The sequence below is a fragment of the Lagopus leucura genome, unplaced genomic scaffold (genome assembly GCF_019238085.1).
Source record: "Lagopus leucura isolate 7727_CA_CO unplaced genomic scaffold, USGS_WTPT01 Super-Scaffold_100001, whole genome shotgun sequence".
NCBI classification, from domain to species: Eukaryota; Metazoa; Chordata; class Aves; order Galliformes; family Phasianidae; genus Lagopus; species Lagopus leucura.
In genome coordinates this window covers 3,882,700-3,894,389 of record NW_024962262.1, presented here as the reverse complement: position 1 = coordinate 3,894,389, position 11,690 = coordinate 3,882,700, and positions in this window count along the sequence as shown.

The following is an 11,690-nucleotide window of genomic DNA, read 5'->3' as shown; positions in this document are numbered from 1 at the left end:
TTAAGTGACTTAAATTCTGGGTTAAAATAGCACAGGACCCATGCTATTAGCATCTCTTTGAAGTCCTGCCCTGCTGTTGAGCAAGCGTAGCTACTGTGAGGGCCTCACATAAGAATCATTATTGCTTTCTATTTGGTTTAAAGGTGACCCAGTTTCAGGCTTGGTCACTCCTCCCTGCTGGTAGTCGATTCAACCCTTGGTCAGAACCTAAAGCTTGCTCTTAAGACTCAGTATTTAGTAGCTGATGGTTCTAAGCCTGTAGCTGGTTGTAGATGGTAGTCATGAAACCTGTTTTACCCTTTAGATTAGATCTTTATACTTGGCTGGTCTGCTTTGACTGCTTCCACCATTCATGCTGCACTTTAAGCATTGCTTGGCATGCTGCTTGATAAGTCTTTCAGTTAGAACAGGCTTCTTAACGTTTCGAAAGTACTGCAGTTTTCTTCCAGTACTGTGAAGGTTTGGTTCAGCCTCAGTGAATACCATGGGTGTGCTGATGTTTGGTCCAGTTGGCTTGACCTGCCTGCATGTTAAAAAGCATTGAAAATCAATTCAACAATGGAACTTCAATATGCACAATAGGCATAAAGGAAAGGATGGAGTCAACCGTCCCATGGCAGCCTGTAGCAGGCACCCTGCTGGGACATGGCTCACAAAAGCAGAAGCAGCAAAGCTGTTCTGATGGCCAGCAGTACTGGGGGGCATGAAGTGGAAGGTCGGGGCCATGCTTCTTGGCCAGTTTCCAGGTTCAGATGCTTTGTGTCTCTGCATATCTCTGGCAAGTAGGCAGCCTTTGTAAAGTGCTTCCCGGGCTGCCTCACAGCACTGTTCCTCAACACCTGGCATTAAGTTTGCACCCACCCATGCTGGCTTGCTCGCTTTGTCTTCCTCTTGCTCTTCAATCTTACCATTTATCCTCTCACGCTGTTGGTGAAGCCCCTTGACAAACATCCTTCTGTCAAAGAAAACGGGTTTGTATTTCTGGCTCTCGGGGATTTGTACCCCTGAACTGGCAAACTTGAAGAATACTGCTTGTTTTCCCTTCTGGGGTTCTGAGTGCCTCCTGACTCCCACAGTCAGTTCACTTATGGCATTTTAACTTTAGACCTGGCTTTAAAAAAAAATCATTGAAATGCTGGATGTGGCAAGGGGAAGGAAAACTTTCTTCATTGTGATGTGTCTGGAAGGACCGGCTGTCCTAAAGACTGTTTATTGCTCTGTAAATGTCATTTATCTGTGCTGGGATAATGCTTGATGTTCACGGAGAAACTTCAGTAAATGGGATTTTGTAAAGGCTATATTATTTGTACATGTTCTGAAAATCCATAAATCTTAAAATAAAATGATCTTAGTATTGCCAATCTAATTGAGCATTAAACAGTCCCTTTATAATAGCAGTGTGTAGACTTTATTGAATAGAAGTTAATTTTTGTGGGTGAAAAATCTGGTATGGGCTGTGGAATAGAGAAATGGCTTGGCCTATTGATTAGTTTCTCGAATGAAAGTTTTGGAGACTGGCTTAACTTCCTCCCTTGTTATTGGCTCTATGCTGCTGCCGTTTAATTACAGACCTCGGTGCTGGGAGAACAGAGCTCTGTATTTTTACTTAGCATTAACCTTACTCCATACTTGGTAATCTAAATTAAAACTTTCAAAAACATCCAGCAAATCAGGGTTCCAAATTGGAACGATTGTCTGGAAACGCCACCCTATTCTCAACAGCTTATTTCAATTAAATATTTAGAATTATTTTCTTTAATTCTTAGCTCTGAGGCTTACTGGGACTACAGTAAAGATAGCAGCTGTTTTTTTGATAAAGCTCTTCCTAACTACTTGCTCTTACACAGTGCTCAAGCTTCTTGCAGGAGCATTTTGCTCATATTTCCTATGATAAGTGTATGGATTATGAGAGTTGAGTTAGGAGATGCTCTTAAAGGCTATCTAGTCCAATTCCCTGCAGTGAACAGGGACACCTACAGCTCCATCAGGTTGCTCAATGTCCTGCCCACCCTGACCTTGAGTTTCTCCAGAGAATGGGGCACCCACCACCCCTCTGGGCAGCCTGTGCCACAGTCCCACTTACTTAGGCTGCACTGTGCTCCATCTTGATCTGCACTGACAGTGTGGTTTCTGTTCATAGTACAGTTGGAAGCAAATGGACCTGAGCATTGGACTCTGCAATCTATAGATGATGTTGTCATCTTTGTTACAGACTGGAACCCTCTTTCTTGGCTGCACGTAACCTAAAGGGCTGGAGGTTGTTTTGTTTTGTTTAGTTTTTTGATCAGCTTCATTTAGAGTACTGGAACAACAGCATGAGAGAATCTGCATAGTTCCATTAAGGGGAAATGTCAAACCTGCTGCAAGTCACAGCAGTGCATTTAAACCATGAGTCACAACAACCCAACATCTGTCAGCGGGGTTCGGCCTCCAGCGGCAATACTGCTACGTGATGTGCATCAATGTGCTCGTCTATGTGCGTGCTCCATAAAGGCACAGAGGGAGATAGGCTTGGCCCTGTTGACCTTCATGATGGCCATGGAGGGTGTGGGGAGGAGGAGCAGATGCTGCAGTGGCACAAGAGCCTTGATGTTGGCCATGCTGCTTCTGAAATTTGATGCAAGACAGAGTGATCCTAAAAATGTTACCTTTCGCTTTGGGTTTCCATTCCATCCCCTAAAGCTCCTGAGGATAAAGCATTAAAGATGGTTGTCCTCTTGCAAGAATGGGGTTCAGCTGCCAGCAGGTTGTTCTCAGAATGCCCAGGAGTGCTGATGCTCTTCAGAAATACTGCTCAGCTCCAACGTGGGCTGCTTTGCTGAGTCCCTCTCCATGAAAGCACAGTCCTGCTGCAGCTTCGGCTTTTGTCTGAGATTCATGTGAGAACACTTCAAACTCTCCCAGTGGTTGGAGCCTTTTTGCTTTGTCTCCCGATCCCACTTGAAGCTTTCAGTGATCTGGGATTCTGATAGTGTGCTGATGAAAGGATTGATTTTTAATACCTTCTTGTTTTCTTGCTGGATTTACATGACATGGTCTGGCATTCGTAGGTTATTTGATGATGTACAAGTGGTCACAAGAGAAGCGTGAGCACTCCTGGTGCCTGGTATGGGGCTTCATCTGGGTGAAACTGTAGATATTAATTTGGTGGTGCTTTTTAACAAGTCATAATGAATTGGCTTTGGATGGGAAATATATGTTGTGGTGGGAGAACGTGAAAGAGAAGCATGGGCTGTGGATGTTGTCAAATAAGGCGCAGAGGGAAGAGCGCTGAGGTTTTGGTGGCTTTAAAAAGGACAAAATAAAAACCAGGAGGCTGAGCTGAGCTCTGTAATTCCTTCCTCGTATCCCCCAGCACACACAGCTATCCACAGTGCCAAAGGACAGCCTGGGAAAGGAGAGATAACTGCTATTTGAGTATTTGCTGATACGAACCAAGAAAATGCAGGGAGAGCGGCTTCTCCAGCAGAAATTGTGTGGAGGATATTGAATTCCAAATGCAGATCACAAGGTTGTAAAGGATTGAATTTCTGCTTACAGACAGCAGCAGGAGAAAGGATGGTCAACTGGACTTCAGCAGTGGTAGTACAAAGGGTCAGGGTTAGCCATAAGAAGTAATCTCATTTATTAATGTTTGCGGTGTTGTAATGCGCGGAGAACTTTATTTATCCAACCTTACCGCTGAGTTTTTATACAGCCCTAAAAATTCAAATTTCTGGGTTTCAATTTGGCTTGCTCTACTGAAAAATGGAAATCCACATGTAAAACTTTGTTTTGCTTTCCTGTCCTAAATTCCTGCCAGAAATTATTTATAGACTACAAACAGGTGTGAAGCATTGCACTGAGGCCCACATGCTCCCTTGGGGTCAATGTCCTTGTGGCTATTCAATTTCTGGTCTGCTCTGTTACTTGCTTCTCTCTCTCCCACCTGCCCCTGTTCCGTCAGACCATGTGGCCACTGTGGCACAGAAGAGCTACTCCTATGTAGCTCTGGAGGTTGGCCAAAGAACAAATGTTTGCTACTGAGCTGCTCACCTCAGTCACAGCCAGTCAAGCCAGCAAGGTAGAAAAACACCATTTGGGATTCCCAGCAATAGCACACCATGCTTGTCCTGAGCTGCAGAACAGTGCAGTAATTACAGCAGGTTTGTAGTAGAACTCACAGGCTGACCCCTTTCTGAAGACCATTAGCCAGGCTTTGCCAAGGGCTGGGAGGGCAGTGCTTGAGGATGTGGAGCCATTGTTAGGAGCATCAGGAAGAGCTGCTCTGATTTACTGCTGTTCACAGGAGCTTGTGTCTAGCCCTGCTGCTCTGTAGGCTTTGTAGTTTAACAGGTAACTGCTTCTAGTGTTAGCTACACAGGCAGTAAGGGTGTTGCAGGCCTGCTCCTTTCCCAGCATGGTTTTAGAAATTGATGATCACAGCCTAGGAAGAGCTAGGGCATCTCGTTGTTAGAAGGTCGTGGGAACTTAGCTTCTAGCAGAGTTTGTGTCATTAAACAGAACTGCAGCTGTGCCACTGAGTGAAGCTGTTCCAGCTTCAGGGAGACTTTTGGGCTCACTGTAAATCTATGGTTACCTTCTCTGTAGCTTTTCAGATGGTGGCTTCACACCCCTGAAGGGGTTGATAGGGCTTCTCCAAAGCCACTGAGACCTCAATGTTTGCCATTTCCTATACATACAAAGGTTTTTTTTCCCAAATGATCAATTGTCTTGAAGATGTTCCTACCTGGATGCTTTGCAGAGGCAGCAAGAAAGCAAGCTGTCGAGCCTTTATACCCTGATTGGTATTAACAAACTCACCTAAGCCTCGTTTCTCTTCTCAGCCTTCACTGGGGTGAAGGGCTCAGCACAGAAATGCATTACCACTGCCTGTACAGCTGCTTCCTCCTCCTCAGGGACCTGGTTCTGTGGGCATGAAGTGAAACGGAATGGAAGTGGGGCGGGGGGGGATGGATTCTGCTGTGGGTGAAATTATAATGTTAATAACAGTGAAAAATTGAAAGCAGTGCATTTGGCTTTGTGCATTTATTTGCAAAAGAGGATAAAAGCAATCAAATTTAAGTACAGCTTGTTACTAGAATGTACAGTATTCACAGTGTCTTTATGGTGAGTTGGAATTGAGAAATTAACTGCTGTTAATGAGAGCCAGGGAAGCAGCTCTGAGCATCATGTGTGGCTCCTTGGGTTTAGTGCCATTCAAACACCGTTGTCATTGCCATATGAGCTTTCGTGTGCCATCCAAACCAGGTTAGAGTGATGGAAAGAGCCCGAGGCTCCTTACATAATGCAGTCATGCTGCTGTTATGTTATCATTTTCAACTGTAATGCTTACAGTAACAATAAATCAAATCACTGTTTTCCTTACTGTGGAACAAAGATTATAGAAACTGCCCTCTTTTCCCTGTTACTGCCTATTTTAGTAGACTTTAATATCTGGTTTGCTTTATCAGGCATTAGTTTGACAAGTTAAATAAAATCTACTTTTCAGGCATTAAAATGGGAAGCCAAATAACAGCAGGGAAAATATCTGTGCCATGTCTTAGGGAAGATTCTCACAGACTTTCCAGCAAGCCTTGTGAAACTGCAGCTGGGACCCCAAACCTGCAAACTAATGGTGAGGATACCAAACAGTCTGGCAGTCCTGAAAGCATTCTCAGTCATTTCCACAATAATGGATTTGTACTGCTTAAAGGAGGTATATGAAACACAAGTGAACTTTACATGAGAATTTGTGCAAGAAAGTCATGCTCAGTTTGTCGTGCAAACTCTGTTAAAGTTGTCCCAAGAGATCTTAGTACTAACTCTGAAACAATACACAAGTATGTAGAATCATAGAATGGCCTGGGTTGAAAAAGACACAATGATCATCTGGTTTCAACCCCTCTGCTATGCACAGGGTCACCAACCACCAGACCAGGCTGCCCAGAGCCACATCCAGCCTGGCCTTGAATGCCTCCAGGGGTGGGGTATCCACAACCTCTACATCCTCCTTGGGCAACCTGTTCCTCTGAAATGGAATGTCAAAGCCATACACTGCAGAAAAGCAAGGGTAAAGAAATGAAATGACCCTGGTAGCTTAAGCCAACATTCAAATAAATTACCCTTGAATGCCCCTTCCAGCAAACCTGGGGAGGAATCACAAGCTGCTGGTAGGTGGCCGAGACCCAGTGCCACCTGCTGGGGTCCATCTCCCAGCTGTGTACCTGCTTCCATGTGGACATCTCTTCAGGGCTGGCCACTCTTGGCTCTGCATGCTAATGAACAGCTGCTCCTGGTGCAAGACTGACCTCAGGCGGAGGTGCACTGCTGAACTGGGTTGTAATAAACACATGGGAAAACACTCCTTTCTCTTGCTTGAATGTGCAGGGAGCTGCGGGTGAGCCGCTCAGCCATGTGACAAGTCAGGCACCGAGTCACGTCCCTCTGCTTTTACAGGTCAGCAACCTCGAGCAAATTAAAAACACGGCCCACAAAGTAAGAGCTTGTGTGGGAGCACAGTGCCCAGATGTGCAACGCTGCCAGGGTTTGTTGGTGGAGTGCTTCATGGCAGTGGCCACTGGACCAGCTCTGGGGAGCACTGCAAGCCACCTGCACGCCCTCTGCTGTTCATGGGGATGGTGTAGTTGGCCATGAGAAAAGGAGCAGTTGAAACTACAATTCTTACTAGCATTCTTTTATAACTTTCTCTACTATTGCTCTGAAATAATATATTACTGCTGTTCTGACCACAGGCTTAGCTCAAAACCCAGGGCCATAGAATCATCAAGGTTGGAAAAGTCCCCTAAAATCATCCAGTCCAACTCCAGCCTGCCCCACCAAGCCCACTAACCGCATCTCTCAGTGCCACACACACACGGCTCTTGAACAGCTCCAGGGATGGTGACACCACCACCTCCCTGGGCAGCTGTGCCACTGCCTCACCACTCTTTCTGAAAAGAATTCTTTCCAACCTGAACGTCCCCTGGCACAACTTGAGGTGGTTACCTCTCATCCTCTCAAAGGCCGTGCACCTAAAGAGGCAGGAATAAACAGTACTTAATGAGGTGACAGAACAGCAGCAAAGCAACTAATGGGATTTGTTAACAGTTCAGGTGGTGACACGTGGGAGTGCGTTTCAGGGAACTGCTGCAGTTCAAAATCCTGCCTTCTGCGTAGCAAAATCATGGACTGCCAAATTGGAGATGCTTTCTAGAGTGGTTACCCAGAGGGAAACAGGCTACAGCAGAGAACTGCAACTAACCTTTTTGGTCCCTAAATATGATTTATGAACACTAACATGAATACTAAAGGCTGTTGTCAGTCTTGGATTCAGCTATATAGCTGGAAGTGCAAGCAGAGGGGGTACTGGTGGCATGCAATGCTCCCTGTGCAGGTCTGGAAGTCCCTGCCATGAAGATACAATTAGAACTAATATTTCCCTCCTCCCTGGAGCAAGCATTCAGCCAATTAAGATCAGTTTCCATCCCTCTGAAGGAGCAAAGCTGGTTTCCTGATACTTAGCCAAGGTACCTGATATAAAGGGGATGAGAGGGGCATAAGAAGGAGTGCAATTTTGTGAGTGCACCTGGGCTAAAAGGTGATAAAAGCCTGGTCTTCAGTTTCCTAGGGATCAGGGCCTGCAGTGCAACTAATTTAGTTAAGGGAAAACCTTCAAACTATAGTCTCAACCCCAAGTAGGGAGATTTGAGCCGTAGGAGACTATTCTAAACAGAGGTATGGTTTTGATCTGAAAAGGGAGTGTTTCTGTCCTGTGAGAATGTTGTTGGGAAAGCCACACTAGAACTGAGGAACTGATTTGTGCAGTTTTGCCATGCTAAATGGAGATGCACTTAGTGTGCTTAACCCATCCCCAAGGCAATACTGCACCACATACACCTGTGTTTCCCAAAGGGCTTGGTGACAGTGGTGTTGGATCCTCATTATTTTCAGGGCCTATTCCAGATATGTCACGATACCATGGATACACCAAGGTCTGAGGGAAGGAAGCAGTGCCTGTGATTGAATACATGGAACTAGGAAGTAGAAGGAAAAGATCTGTTGTGCTGAATGGATGTATTGAGGTGTTCATGCTGTACACCACTAAAGACAATGCTCTGTATGCTCTAGAAAAGCAAGACCTGCACTTCACTGGGCACTCAGAAAATCCTCTTCTCCCGTGTCTCTCAAACCAAAGAGTTGAAATAGACAGAGGTAAGTTGACATCTGTGTAATGCACAGAAATTGTGTTACACACCAAAGATGGTTATTTGCTGCCTAGTAGTATCATCCTCTGTGAAGCTGATTCCTACCACAGTAAGTGTGGAATAATGGAACAATCAGTACACAAAGCAGCATTTCTTTTTAATGTGGCACATTATGTGGCTACTCTAACAAAACTGATGGTGTGAATTATGTGACTTGCTTACAACAAAGCATCTTAAGTAGTTCATAAATATTCCTGCATGGCAGATTCTACAGATAATGTAAGCAAAAAATCTTTACTGTACCCCATTTCCCTGGAAAGCCTGTTAAGCTGCTTACAAATACATGATGCAGAGGAAGATATTTGATTTCTCTTAAGAAATATTGGTGGTAATTTCCAGATTGTAATAAGGGTTAATTCTTCCTTTTTAGCTTTATTCATCCCCAGTGATTCTATAAAAATAGGAAGATGGCTTCATAGTTAGATCTGGAACTTTGGAAGATGTGATTTTGATGGCTGAGTCTGCTGCTGGCTCCTTCTGACCTCAGGTAAGTCATTTAATCTCTATACTACTCCCGTTTGCCTGTGGAAAACTGAGATAATATCCTTTTTTCATCAATTCCCCTTTTCGTTTGCTTAGATTGTGATCTATTCAGGCCAAAGATTGTTCCTCTTATTTTATATGGTGCTCAGACCAATTTCACCGAGGGCCCTGAAGCTGTTACTATCTGTAGATAATTCTGTTTTCTAATAGTGTTATCTGGAAAATATCAGTAATTGGTCCACGAGAAGGTACTAAAATCACAATGAATAACTATCCTTCCCAAGCTGCTTGCAACTTCAATCAAACAGCAGAATGACAATATGATATCTATTGATTGCAGCAGCAGCGTACAGTTGGCACATGAAGGTCTCCAGTGTTACAGTCGGACGTTTTTAATGCTGAAGAGCTGTTTTTACTCCAAGATGGCTGAGGCTTACACTGAGACTTTACACTGAGGCTTATAAAGCTTGTAAAAGAGGAAAGATAAGTCCCTGAACTCCAGCAGCTTGTGACATCTGCCCTGGGCAGCTGTTCCATGCCCACCGCCCTCTGGCGCAGCCCCTTTCCCTCACCCCCAGCCACCCTCCCCTGACGCAGCTCCATGCCGTTCCCTGTCGCTGTCACACAGAGCAGAGCTCGGCGCTGCCCTCCACTCCCTGTGAAGAGCTGTGGCCACCATCAGGCCTCCCTTCAGCTCCTCTGCTCTGGGCTGAGCACACCATGGCCTCAGCTGCTCCTCACACACCTCACCCTGCAGACTGATCCCCATCTCTGTAGCCCTCCTTGAATGCTCTGCAATAGCATCCATCACTCCTTGTTTCTCACTGGTTGGGATGTGCCTGAACTGGGAAACCATAAACTTTGCTTTAATATCCTCTAATTAATGCATACTATCTATCCACTATCAACACACCTGACATCTCTTCTTCATGTAGTATCTAAACATGATGCCTGTTTTTCACGTCAGCACTGAATTTCTCATTCATGTCATGTACAAACCCATGCAGGTTGGATCTGCCATGCTTTCCTGAGCAGCTTAGTCTATTCTGTGTCCTTTCTTAATATCCTTAATCTCTGCTTCTGGCAAATAAGATACTGACCTACTTTATTTTTCTGCCTTTGGAAAGAAAAACAAAGTGCACGTGGTAGAGCAGCAGCTGCTGCTGTTTCCTGACGGCAATCAAGAGGCAGATTGCCCTGGTTCAGGGTTTTGTTAAAGCCATTCCTGCTTTTGCAACCCCCTCTCCCCACCGTGTGTCCAAATGCTCACTGCACATCCCTCTGCTGCCACTGTATGTGTGCTGTTACATAGGTCTGGATAAAACAGAGAAGAAACACCATGAAATGGGATGGCCAGTGGATGAGGATGGATCAACTATGGGACAGCAGGGCTGCAGTTCTCTGTGTCAGTGCTCCCTCGTGCAGAAATAACTCCCTCACACAAAACTGGAAAGACCAATAGCTCCAGAGGCACTGCTGTACACCACAAAATTCCTTTCTGACCTTCACCTTAGCTGCCACTTATCTGGAATATCAGTGAGGAGCAGGACCATGGCATTGTGTTATCTTTGCATGAGAGTGGCAATGCTTGATTGGGTGAGGAGGAAATAGGGGCATCTTTCCCGTGGTTCATCCTCCCCCTCTTTCTGTAGTGGGTGATGGATGGTTTCAGCATTGACTGTTCACTGCTGCTTGCTCCATGGGCATCTTCCAGGAGCTCACAAGAGGACTGCCATACGGAAATGAGAGCTAGGCACCAAAATAGAAAATCAATAGTATGCAAGCAGTCTCCTCCCACATACGCTTTTGAAAACCTCCCCCGCAACCTTTTACATCAACACTAACCAGATTTCACCTATAAATCTACTGCAGTTAAGCTCCCTGAGTACCTCTGCAGCTCTCGCCTCTCATCTCCAACTTAAGCTCCCTTATTGACAGATGTACATAAACAACTTTTCCCCCCCCCCCGCTGCCTCAATCCTCCATTGTTCCAAACCAGCGCATGTGACAGCTGTGGCAGGGCTGCCTCCACCCTGCTTGCGCTCACTTGCGAATTGTTTGAAGTGGGACAGCAGAGGTTTGCCCCTACCTGGCTTTCCCAGAGCTCTTTGTGAGCAGCAGCCCGGCAGAACTTGGATCCCAATTCACGAGCTGCTGTGGGCACGGCTCCCTTCCCTGCACAGTGCTGGCACATGTCTGCACGGCTGCACAGCTGGGCTGGCTGTTCCACCCTTGGCTGTCTTTAGCAATGTCTTCAAGTGATTGTTTGAGAGCTGCTTGCTGCCACATCAAAGCAGCAGCCCAGACAAAGCACATTCAGGCTGGGAGCTGGGGTGGAAAGAGGAAAATCTGCTGCAGAATGCTCATGCAGGGCGGTTTTTCCTGTGCTTCAGTGGGAGTGAAGGGCATGTGGGTGACCTGCTGGCAGAAGGGAAATTTTATAGGTGTGATCCTGACCAGACAGAAAACCAATCCCATCTTAGAATGCTGTTAGCTTCTGTTTCCTTCTTATTCTCTCTCTCTTTTTTTTTTTTTTAACTTGCTAAACTGTTTTAGCAAATACTGGTTGGAAGTGTTGGAAGGAATACCGAGACTAGGACCATAGCAAGAAGAGTTAACAGAATAGCTGAAGCTAACTGTGTTGGCTCTTCCTTGTAGTAAAAACAGATGATCAGCTGAGAATCATAAAAAGAGCTAATCTCCATTTTAGATCTTGTTTAAGAGATTAATTATGGAATATTGTAGACATAATTAAACACATAATCAAGGGCAAGTAGGCGCAGCCTTACACCAAATAACAGAAATGTATAAAACATGGTGCTGAAACAGGCTGTTTCTGTACTTAGAAAACAAGAAACACCTACAGTCTCCTACATCTTTCATGTAGAATAAAACAATAGCGGAAAGAAAACAGCTCTTGTTAGGTTAGCTTATAAAATCTACAGTAGATAACAACTAGTG